The sequence below is a fragment of the Lithobates pipiens genome, unplaced genomic scaffold (assembly GCF_037356315.1).
Source record: "Lithobates pipiens isolate NorthernLeopardFrog02 unplaced genomic scaffold, aLitPip1_a1.2 Scaffold_22, whole genome shotgun sequence".
Taxonomy (NCBI): domain Eukaryota; kingdom Metazoa; phylum Chordata; class Amphibia; order Anura; family Ranidae; genus Lithobates; species Lithobates pipiens.
Window position 1 is genome coordinate 17,797,577 of NW_027507784.1, and position 13,784 is coordinate 17,811,360.

Below are 13,784 nucleotides of genomic sequence, written 5' to 3' on the forward strand. Positions count from 1 at the left end.
TTTATTTTATTTTGATATAACATTATGCTTTGCTACTCATTAAAGATACTTTATTTCCTCAAATGTGTTTAGACAAATGAATACAGTAGATAGATTGACTGAAATAAAATAACATATTAATCAATAATATTTGAAATATGTTTGTTGTGAATTAATTATCTATGTACCATTTTAAATATGAACCGTATGATTGATAGAACAACATGCCCATGTTTTATTAGATACTTTTATGCCACGTACATGCGATCTAATTGTCCGGCGTACTTAGTCTGGCAAACAATCCGGCGGATAGTCCGGCGGACTTTCTGCCGAACGGACTTGGCCACACACGGACACACAGAAAGTCCGGCGTTTGCTAGCGCGATGACGTACAGCACGTACGACGGGACTAGAAAAAGGAAGTTCAATAGCCAGTAGCCAATAGCTTCCTTTTTCGTAATTGCTTCTGAGCATGCGTCATTCTTAGGCCGCGTAGACACGGGCGGATTGTCTGCCCAACTAAGTTCGTCAGACAATCCGTCCAACATTTGAATGAACGGACTTGACCACACACGATGAACAGACAGTCCGCTGAAAGCTTGCGCGATGACGTGTACAGCACGTACGACGGGACTAGAAAAACAACGTCCTATACACTGCAATGCAACCTTCGGCCGTGTAAATCCTTTCTGAGCATGCGCCATACTTAGTCCGTCCAACTTGCCTACTCACGAGCGGACTGTCCGCTGAAACCAAGTTTGGACGGACAAAACCAAAGTTGGACGAACAAAATTACGGAAATTCCGAAAGACTTAGTCCGCCAGACTGTCTGCTGAAAAAGTCCGCTGAAGCCCACACACGAGCGGATTGTCCGCTGAAACACGGTTCAGCGGACTAAGTTGGACAGACAATCCGCCTGTGTGTACGCGGCCTTAGTCCGCCAGACTAACATACTAACGAACGTATTGTACGCTGAAACCCAAGTCCGGTTGGACTGCAAAAATGCTTTCTAAGTCCGCCGGACTTTACGCTGAGAAAGTCCGCTGAAGCCCACACACGATCGGATTGTCCGGTGAAATGCGTTTTCGGCGGACTAAGTACGCCGGACAATTTGATCGTGTGTACGCGGCATTAGATTTACTAAGACTCTTCTCTTCTCTTCTCTTCCCTTCCCTTTGCTTCCCTTCCCATCAATTCCCTTCCCTTTCCCTCTCTTCACTTCTCTTCTCTCTTAAATACTGTACAAGCTGCATGATCGATAAAACAATGGGGTTTATTTACTAAAGGCAAATCCACTTTGCACTGCAAGTGCATTTGGAAGTGCAGTCGCTGTAGATCCGAGGAGGGACATGCAAGGAAAATAAAAAAACAGCATTTTAGCTGGCACGTGACTGGATGATAAAATCAGCAGAGCTTCCCCTCATTTCAGATCTTCCCTTTAGATTTATGGTGACTGCACTTCCTAGTGCACTTGGAGTGCAAAGTGGATTTGCCTTTTCGTAAATCAACCCCCAATATGTATATATTCGACTAGCTACTTATATACATAATAATACAGAGGGATTGCATTTCTATTGGTACATCTTTGAAGTTACAAGACATAGTTAACACTTTTACCTCTACAACACATTTTAAGTGCAATTTAAGGTGCCTTAAAATCTATTGCAGATTGATGATTTGGGGATTTTCCTGTAGGATCGTCTCACTTTCTGGCAGCTGTTGTAGTCACTTCAGCTCTGTGGTGTGAAAGAAACTCCAGACTGATCTGGGGCCTGTGTCAATGAGCTTTGGGCTTCTGTTATGTGAAAATGCAATGTGTTTCTGGGTGCTTCCGTTTGCGATGCTTCAGAGATCATTCAGAATTCATTGACAGGTGCATTTACCAATAGTTGACCTCCTGCTGACCGACATTTCATCCTTCTAGACTTCATCAACCTGCTCCAAGCTTCTTTTTGCATTTCTTATTTGCCTTAATGGAAAGATAAGCAGCCCACCGACACAGGTTTTAATCGACTGATATTTGCAATTAGCGTATGCTAATAAAAATGTTAACCTATTTGGGGTCCTGACCATACAGGTTGGGGATTCTGAACAATGGCATGCAAATAACTATTTTTTTTTTTAGTTTCAATCGTTTTTTTATTAAAGCTTTTCAGAGAAAATACAGAGTCATTGATACATTCTTTTACATAGTGGAATAATAAATCCATAGTAATGCAACTAAGAGAACAAATGTTTCAAATAGATATATTTAGAAATAACTGAGGTTAGTGGGTGCAGCAGGTACATCAATCAAATATAAGGGGGAAAGCCGCTCCCCTCTCCGGACACACCAAATGGGTACAAGCTGCGTCATGGAAAGGGGAGCGGCACATCTAACCCACAGATCAAATGCTATTTAAACTAGCAGGGATGTTACCTTCTAAAGCCTGCTACTCACCTAACCAGGTAATATTTTAGTAAAGGTGGTATTAACCACTTAAGCCCCGGACCAATTTGCACCCAAAGGACCAAGCACCTTTTTGCGATTCGGCAACTGCGTCGCTTTAACTGACAATTGCGCGGTCGTGCGACGTGGCTCCCAAACAAAATTGCCGTCCTTTTTTTTCCCCACAAATAGAGATTTCTTTTGGTGGTATTTAATCACCTCTGCGGTTTTTATTTTTTGCGCTATAAACAAAAATAGAACGACAATTTTGAAAAATGCAATATTTTTTACTTTTTGTTATAATAAATATCCCCAAAAAATATATAAATTTTTTTTTTTTCCCTCAGTTTAGGCCGATACGTATTCTTCTACATATTTTTGGTAAAAAAAACGCAATTAGCGATTATTGATTGGTTTGCGCAAAAGTTATAGCGTTTACAAAACAGGGGATAGTTTTATAGCATATTTTTTTTGCTAGTAATGGCGGCGATCAGCGATTTTTATTGTGACTGCGACATTATGGTGGACACATCGGACATTTTTAAAACATTTTTGGGACCATTATCATTTATACAGCAATCAGTGCTATACAAATGCACTGATTCCTGTCTAAATGACACTGGCAGTGAAGAAGTTAACCACTAGGGGGCAGTGTAGGTGTTATGTATGACGTTATGTGTTTTTTTTATTCTAGGGGGGCGGGGCCTGGCATGTGACGTAACTGATCGTCTTTCCCTATAAAAGGGAAGAGACGATCGGTGACAGCCACAGTAGGAAGCACGGGGAGAGGTTTGTTTACACAGACCTCTCCTCGTTCTTTAGCTCTGTGACCCGATCGCGGGACACCAGCGGCGATCGGGTCCGCTGGTCCCGCAGCCATGGTCACGGAGCACAGGACCCGGTTGGGAGCGCACCGGCGGCGCCACGCTCCCGACCCACAGCTGGGCACTTAAAGAGCAACGTACAGGTACGTGATTGTGCCCAGCCGTACCATTCTGCCAACGTACATCGGCGTGAGGCGGTCCTTAAGTGGTTAAGGAATAAAAAATAAAGAGAGAAAGGGAAAAAAGGGGATAGACAAGAAAGAAGATGTATAGAAGGAAGAATGAGATGTCCCTTCCGGAATGTTCTACCAAGATTGTTTTATCCAATTCCTACGAAGATGTCGGCAAATAACTATTTTATGCATAATGTTTTCAATTTTTCAGGAATAAACTGTCTTTTGCACGATGATCAACTACTTTACACTCTGATCCGCACACCCTGCAGCAAGAGACATTTTATCTTTTCATGTTGCTGATAGTAACAAGAATCTGTCTTAATTTTTCTGCATACAATACTGGTTATCATTTTTTGGAATGCGTTAAAGAAATCCTTTATTGGATATTCAAGTTTGACATAAATTAATTTCCCTAATGAGTTGTGGAAGTGAATTGTGATTTATTTATTTGTATTTTCTTTTATTTTTACGTTAACATTTTATTATTGTCATTTGTTTTTACTCAATTTTTTTTTTAATATCTTTGCATTTTTTATTTTATTTCAATTTGTATTTTGTTTAAAAATGTTGCAATGAAAAATAAGACAACATTTAATGAATTTATTCTCTTGGGCTTAGCTGACCTTCCAGCTCTACAGCTCCCTCTCTTTATCTTCTTCCTTCTTGTCTACCTTTTGACAATAACCTGGAATTTGCTAATCATCACACTCATAGTCTTTGACGCTCACCTCCACATACCTATGTATTTCTACCTCGGGAACCTGGCCGGTTTGGACCTCTGTTGTTCCTCAGTCACTGTTCCACGAATGTTATTTGACCTTCACACCAAGTGCAGACAGATTACTATGATAGCTTGCATGACGCAAGTTTTCTCCTTCATATTCTTTGCTACTTCTGAGGTTTTACTGTTGGCTACCATGTCCTATGATAGATATACCGCCATTTGTCAGCCATTACATTACACACAGATCATGCCTTGGAAAGTGTGCATCCAGTTGGCCTCCATTGTATGGTGTGTTGGTTTTGCTAACTCTTTAATCCACACACTTTTTGTCTTGAATTTAACATTTTGCGAATTCAATGTTATAGAAAGTTTCTTCTGTGACCTTCCGCAGTTGTTTCAGATCTCCTGCAGTGATGCCTACATCAACATTCTGCTCATCTTTATCCTTGGTGTTTTCCTTGGAGTTGGGTCTTTGATACTCACCTTCCTTCCCTATGTTTCAATATTCAAAACAGTCCTGAAAATGCAAGTTAAGGGTAAAAGGAGTAAAGTTTTCTCCACATGTAGCTCCCACCTGACAGTGGTCTTCGTATTTTATTTCTCTATTATGATAAATTATTTTCGGCCAAGTCCTAGTCATCCATCTTGCTGGTGACAAAGTGGTGCCTGTCTTTTACACGGTGATCGTTCCTCTCCTCAATCCTCTCATTTACAGTCTGAGGAACCAAGATATCAGAACAGCATTTCACAATGTGTTTAGGAAAATTATTCCCGCTACAATAGAAAATTAATTTAAATTAAATCCTCATTTGTAGATAATAAAACGTCTTTGTTTGAAATTTATCTCTAGCCAAAGATTTTTTTTTCCATCAGAAATTGTTCTAGCAGCTATAGTAGATTGGCCTGATTGTTTCCTAGAAGTTAAAATAATCTGGGAATCGATTAAAGGAATAATTCACTTTTCATAACTTGTTAGCCCTTGTACACACGATCGGAGATTCAGACGGAACGTGTCCGATTGGAGCGTTTTGTCGGATATTCCGACTGTGTGTGGTCTGCATCGGACTGTTTCCATTGGAATATCCGTCGGACCAAATTTTCCAACTTGCCGGAAATATTTTCCGACAAAATGCTCCGATCGGACATACTCCGATCATGTGTAGAGAATTCCGATCGGACAAAGTGCCACGCATGCTCAGATCAAATTCCTACATCAAAGCTATTGGCTACTAGCCTGAACGTAGTCCCGTCCTAACGAAATAACGTCATCACGTTCTGAACGATCAGATTTTCCGACAACTTCGTCCGACCGTGTGTATGCAACAGTTTCGGACAAAATCCGTCGGACGAAATCCAACGGATTTGGTTGTCGGAATCTCCGACCGTGTGTAAAAGGGCTTACATGTATTCAGAGTGTTACTAAATCAGCAGTCCCCGCACCCCCTGAGCCACCATTGTGACGGCAGGAGGGGAATCTTCTCCCAACACCCACTGTCACAATTTAACTGGAGCACAGCTTTGAGCCCCCTCACCCCCCCCCCCCCACCACCACGGACACGTCACTCATTCACAGAGTTCTGTGAATGAGAGAAATACAACTAGTGTGGCCGAACCATTGCGGCTGTTGGCTTGTAATTCTCAATGAACTATGGGGGCACTAGTGAACGCTCTAGTAGTTCATTAATCTACCCTGCATTCAGTAACTGCCTGCCAATACAGCTTCACCAAGAGTCTGCAGGAGCCTGATACTGCACATGCGATCTTCTGCAATGCTTTACAGGCTCCTAATAACAAATAATAAATGCACATTTTTTAACCAGCAAAAAGCTTTGAATTTAATATATATTTTTAAATGTGAATGGCCAGCTGGGACAGGTACCTGTATGGCCATTTGGAACGCTTGGCCGCGGCATAATGCTGTGATGGCTGTGTTCCTTGGACACAACACATAACAGATAAGGATATGGCCTCTTTGATTGGCCCTCCCAATCATGTGATGGCTGCGTCCAATCACAGCCATCATTTAATGTAAACAGAGGCATGTGCCTCTGTATCGGCTTTACTCCTGAGCTCAGTGAGAGCCCAGTGGCGTGGGAGGGGGGGGGGGGGAGAGGATGCTGCAGCCTGACAGTAATCTCTGTGTAGCTGTTGTTTATCTGCACACAGATCACACAGACTGCAGCCATCCCACTCCAGTACACAAAGCACCATCTGTCACTGTCCACAGTGCACATCGACATTTGTACTAGTGTCCCGTCAACATCTGTCACGGTGTACAGTGCACAAAAACATTTGGCACAGAGACAAATGATAAATATTTTAGGTAACAAGTGTAAATAAATAATATTAATGCACCTTTGACATGTGCAAAGGTGAACGCAAAGTGCAGAGAAGGGCAAAGAAACTGATAAGAGGCACGGAGGAGCTGAGCTATGAGGAATGTTTAGAGGAACTGAATGTATTCTCTCTTGAGTAGAGGAGATTAGGGGGGATATGATATTCATGTATAAATACATAAGGGGGGGATATGATCTCCATGTATAAATACATAAGGGGGGATATGATCTCCATGTATAAATACATAAGCGGGGATATGATATTCATGTATAAATACATAAGGGGGGGATATGATCTCCATGTATAAATACATAAGGGGGATATGATATTCATGTATAAATACATAAGGGGGGGATATGATCTCCATGTATAAATACATAAGGGGGGATATGATCTCCATGTATAAATACATAAAGGGGGGTATGATCCCCATGTATAAATACATAAGGGGGGATATGATCTCCATGTATAAATACATAAGGGGGATATGATCTCCATGTATAAATACATAAGCGGGGATATGATCACCATGTATAAATACATAAGGGGGGATATGATCTCCATGTATAAATACATAAGGGGGGATATGATCTCCATGTATAAATACATAAGGGGGATATGATCTCCATGCATAAATACATAAGGGGGGATATGATCTCCATGTATAAATATATAAGGGGGGATATGATCTCCATGTATAAATACATAATGGGGGATATGATCTCCATGTATAAATACATAAGGGGGGATATGATCTCCATGTATAAATACATAAAGGGGGGTATGATCCCCATGTATAAATACATAAGGGGGGATATGATATTCATGTATAAATACATAAGGGGGATATGATGTCCATGTATAAATACATAAGGGGGGATATGATCACCATGTATAAATACATAAGGGGGATATGAGCACCATGTATAAATACATAAGGGGGGATATGATCTCCATGTATAAATACATAAGGGGGGATATGATATTCATGTATAAATACATAAGGGGGATATGATGTCCATGTATAAATACATAAGGGGGGATATGATCACCATGTATAAATACATAAGGGGGATATGATCACCATGTATAAATACATAAGGGGGGATATGATCTCCATGTATAAATACATAAGGGGGATATGATCACCATGTATAAATACATAAGGGGGGGATATGATCTCCATGTATAAATACATAAGGGGGATATGATCTCCATGTATAAATACATAAGCGGGGATATGATCTCCATGTATAAATACATAAGGGGGGATATGATCTCCATGTATAAATACATAAAGGGGGGTATGATCCCCATGTATAAATACATAAGGGGGGATATGATCCCCATGTATAAATACATAAGGGGGGATATGATCTCCATGTATAAGTACATAAGGGGGATATGATCACCATGTATAAATACATAAGGGGGGATATGATCCCCATGTATAAATACATAAGGGAGGATATGATCTCCATGTATAAATACATAAGGGGGGATATGATCTCCATGTATAAATACATAAGGGGGGATATGATCTACATGTATATATACATAAGGGGGGATATGATCTCCATGTATAAATACATAAGGGGGGATATGATCTCCATGTATAAATACATAAGGGGGGATATGATCTCCATGTATAAATACATAAGGGGGATATGATCACCATGTATAAATACATAAGGGGGGATATGATCTCCATGTATAAATACATAAGGGGGGATATGATCTCCATGTATAAATACATAAGCGGGGATATGATATTCATGTATAAATACATAAGGGGGGGATATGATCTCCATGTATAAATACATAAGGGGGGATATGATCTCCATGTATAAATACATAAGGGGGGATATGATCTCCATGTATAAATACATAAGGGGGATATGATCACCATGTATAAATACATAAGGGGGGATATGATCTCCATGTATAAATACATAAGGGGGGATATGATCTCCATGTATAAATACATAAGCGGGGATATGATATTCATGTATAAATACATAAGGGGGGGATATGATCTCCATGTATAAATACATAAGGGGGATATGATATTCATGTATAAATACATAAGGGGGGGATATGATCTCCATGTATAAATACATAAGGGGGGATATGATCTCCATGTATAAATACATAAAGGGGGGTATGATCCCCATGTATAAATACATAAGGGGGGATATGATCTCCATGTATAAATACATAAGGGGGATATGATCTCCATGTATAAATACATAAGCGGGGATATGATCACCATGTATAAATACATAAGGGGGGATATGATCTCCATGTATAAATACATAAGGGGGGATATGATCTCCATGTATAAATACATAAGGGGGATATGATCTCCATGTATAAATACATAAGGGGGGATATGATCTCCATGTATAAATATATAAGGGGGGATATGATCTCCATGTATAAATACATAATGGGGGATATGATCTCCATGTATAAATACATAAGGGGGGATATGATCTCCATGTATAAATACATAAGGGGGGATATGATCTCCATGTATAAATACATAAGGGGGGATATGATCTCCATGTATAAATATATAAGGGGGATATGATCTCCATGTATAAATACATAAGCGGGGATATGATCTCCATGTATAAATACATAAGGGGGGATATGATCTCCATGTATAAATACATAAAGGGGGGTATGATCCCCATGTATAAATACATAAGGGGGGATATGATATTCATGTATAAATACATAAGGGGGATATGATGTCCATGTATAAATACATAAGGGGGGATATGATCACCATGTATAAATACATAAGGGGGATATGATCACCATGTATAAATACATAAGGGGGGATATGATCTCCATGTATAAATACATAAGGGGGATATGATCACCATGTATAAATACATAAGGGGGGATATGATCTCCATGTATAAATACATAAGGGGGATATGATCTCCATGTATAAATACATAAGCGGGGATATGATCTCCATGTATAAATACATAAGGGGGGATATGATCTCCATGTATAAATACATAAAGGGGGGTATGATCCCCATGTATAAATACATAAGGGGGGATATGATCCCCATGTATAAATACATAAGGGGGGATATGATCTCCATGTATAAGTACATAAGGGGGATATGATCACCATGTATAAATACATAAGGGGGGGATATGATCCCCATGTATAAATACATAAGGGAGGATATGATCTCCATGTATAAATACATAAGGGGGGATATGATCTCCATGTATAAATACATAAGGGGGGATATGATCTCCATGTATAAATACATAAGGGGGGATATGATCTCCATGTATAAATACATAAGGGGGGATATGATCTCCATGTATAAATACATAAGGGGGGATATGATCTCCATGTATAAATACATAAGGGGGGATATGATCTCCATGTATAAATACATAAGGGGGATATGATCACCATGTATAAATACATAAGGGGGGATATGATCTCCATGTATAAATACATAAGGGGGATATGATGTCCATGTATAAATACATAAGGGGGGATATGATCACCATGTATAAATACATAAGGGGGATATGATCACCATGTATAAATACATAAGGGGGGATATGATCTCCATGTATAAATACATAAGGGGGGATATGATATTCATGTATAAATACATAAGGGGGATATGATGTCCATGTATAAATACATAAGGGGGGATATGATCACCATGTATAAATACATAAGGGGGATATGATCTCCATGTATAAATACATAAGCGGGGATATGATCTCCATGTATAAATACATAAGGGGGGATATGATCTCCATGTATAAATACATAAAGGGGGGTATGATCCCCATGTATAAATACATAAGGGGGGATATGATCCCCATGTATAAATACATAAGGGGGGATATGATCTCCATGTATAAGTACATAAGGGGGATATGATCACCATGTATAAATACATAAGGGGGGATATGATCTCCATGTATAAATACATAAGGGGGATATGATCACCATGTATAAATACATAAGGGGGGATATGATCTCCATGTATAAATACATAAGGGGGGATATGATCTCCATGTATAAATACATAAGGGGGGATATGATCTCCATGTATAAATACATAAGGGGGGATATGATCTCCATGTATAAATACATAAGGGGGGATATGATCTCCATGTATAAATACATAAAGGGGGATATGATCTCCATGTATAAATACATAAGGGGGATATGATCTCCATGTATAAATACATAAGGGGGGATATGATCTCCATGTATAAATACATAAGGGGGGATATGATCTCCATGTATAAATACATAAGGGGGGATATGATCTCCATGTATAAATACATAAGGGGGGATATGATCTCCATGTATAAATATATAAGGGGGGATATGATCTCCATGTATAAATACATAATGGGGGATATGTTCTCCATGTATAAATACATAAAGGGGGATATGATCACCATGTAAAAAATACATAAGCGGCCCATACTGTAAAATTGGTGTTGAGTTATTTTCATCACAGGTGACTAGGGGGCACTCTTGGGCCTGGATTCTTTCCTAAATGTACATAATATAACTGAATGTTAACATTTATAGGTAAAGTTGATACAGGGAATATCCTATTGCCTCTCAGGGGATCAGGAAGGCATTGTTTACTCTGCTGGTGCAAATTGGTTCATGCTTTGCATGGATTTTTGCCTTCCTCTGGATCTCCTGTGGGTATAGGATTGTGTATATAGGATTATATATTTTTTCCCCTTTATTGGTTGAACTAGATGGATGTTCGCACCACACATGTGAGGTATTGCCATAAATGTCGGAAACCTGAGAAATAATTCTAGCACCAGACCTCCTCTGTAACTCTGTGGAAAATTTAGCCTGTAAATGAAAAACAAACTGGCTTAAAGACTATATTCGGGGAGAAGTGATTAATAATTCATACCCTGAAGGGTGTAAGGTTGTAAGTGTTGCGGTACAGCCCACGGAGGATGTCTCTGGCAAGTACCTGGCAAATGAAGCTTGTATATTTAAGTTATTATAAGTTATGTACTCTCAAGTTAAAAAGATTTACATACATACATCCTACAACTGGGTAAGTCAATCATGGGGAAGGATCTGAAGGTTCTCAAAGATCACAGACTTAAAGCGGAGGTCTACCCTAAAGTGGACCTTCCGCTCATTGGAATCCTCCCCCCCTCCGGCGCCACAATTGGCACCTTTCAGGGGGGAGGGGGGTGCAGGTACCTGTACAGTACAGGTATCTGCACCCACTTCCAGGATAGCTCTCTGCGGAAAGGGGCGTGAATCTACGCCCCTTTCCGAAAGTCCCCCGCTGCCTGCTGGGAAACACACAGATCCCAGAGGCAGCGGGTCCATCCTTATTGCGCAGAGCGACTCGCGCATGCGCAGTAGGGAACCGGGAAATGAAGCCGAAAAAACAAATTGCGTTACTCCTCCTCCCTGACGTCACCGCTACACGTGCTTGTCCCGGAAGTATCGGGCGTTTTTTCGAGACCGGCCGGCTCGAGTATTATATGCTATTGATTCATTGGTGCTATGTAAGTGCGCAATTTGTTTTTATTTATTTTATTAAAGTGTTTGGTTTTACACTATTGCGAGCCTTATCTTTTCATATGTTCGTTGACGTGAGGGACTGCTGCTGAGTCTGTGTTTTCCGAGAGGGTGTTTTTTCACCACCTTATATGTCCAAGGATCCCTGGCTGGGGAGAATTAGCCATCTGCGATTTGTGGTTCTCTGTAATAAAGAACCATGTGTTTCTGGTAAGCGGCAGTGTTAACCGTGGTGGAGGTGTTCACAGTTTTCACGGATTTGGATTTCTTGTCACTGTTCCTTCACTGTGGGAGCTGCTATTACCATCTTATAATTTGGGACTTTCTATATGGACTTTTCAATACATTTATGGACTATTTGATTATTTTCACTGTTATTTGATTTTATTATGTTCATTATTGGATTGGATATTCTCCATAGAACTCCAGGCATAGGAGTTTATTTACTTGTAGAATGGGCTGCTCACCACCTTTCAAACCGGTTGATTGATATTAACTGTTTTCAAAAAAGCTGGACATGTAGTTGAGAATTTAATTTAACCTCTTGAGATCCGCGCTATAGCCGAATGACGGCTACAGCGCGGACCTCCTTTGCCGGGACTACGTCTATTGACGTCGTCCCGTGCACGAGCGGCCTGCGCACCCCCTGAGGGGCGCGCGCGGCGTGCTCTGTGATAGGCGAGTCAATGGGACTCGCCTGATCACCGATCCGAGCAAGGGGTCGATCCCAACCCCTTACCACGTGATCAGCTGTCAGCCAATGACAGCTGATCATGTGACAAAAAAAGACGATCACCGGCGGCCGTGATCGGGACATGAGTCCCGATCACGGCCAGTGTATCAGTGCCCACCTGCCCCCTGCCAGTAACCCCCAGAGAATTAAAAAAGTGCCACCCAGCAGTGCCACCCATCAGTGCCCATAATGCCACCCAGCAGTGCCATACATCAGTGCCCACAGTGCCATACATCAGTGCCCAAAGTGCCATACATCAGTACCCACAGTGCCACCTATCAGTGCCCACAGTGCCACCTATCAGTGCCCAAAATCTGCCTCAACCACATTGCTGCACCTCAGTGCCACATATCCATGCCCATCAGTGTCATCTACCAGTGCCCATCAGTGCCCATCAGTCCCATCTATCAGTGGTACCTATCAGTGCCCCTTAGTGCCACCCATCAGTGCCACCCATCCGTGCCACCTATCAGTGCCACCTATCAGTGCCCATCAGTGCCGCCTTATCTGTGCCCATCAGTACTGCCTTATCTGTGCCTATCGGTGCCACTTTATCTGTGCCTATTAGTGTCGCCTTAACTGTGCCTATCAGTGCCCACCAGTGCCGCCTATCAGTGCCCACCAGTGCCGCCTCATCAGCGCATTTCAATGAAGGAGAAAAATGACCTGTTTGCAAAATTTTATAACAAACTATTAAACATGATTTTTTATTTTTTTTGCATATTTTTTTGTTTGTTTAGCAAAAAAATAAAACTCCGAGCTGTAATTAAATACCACTAATAGAAAGCTCTATTTGTGGGAAAAAAATGTTAAAAATTTCATTTGGGTACAGTGTTGTATGACCGCGCAATTGTCATTCAAAGTGCATCAGCGCTGAAAGCTGAAAATTGGTCTGGGCAGGAGGGGGGTTTAAGTGCCCAGTAAGAAAGTGGTTAAACACATTCACAGCTCAAAGTAAACTTGTTTTGCTATATAATCAATTGCATTATCAGTGTTTTCCCCTCTA

General features: G+C 40.8%; 1 pseudogene; it reads left to right on the top strand.

Moving 5' to 3' along the window:
• The first annotated feature begins 3,625 nt into the window (after positions 1-3,625).
• Positions 3,626-4,922, top strand: LOC143925356 (olfactory receptor 5B12-like; annotated as a pseudogene).
• Positions 4,923-13,784: the final 8,862 nt, after the last annotated feature.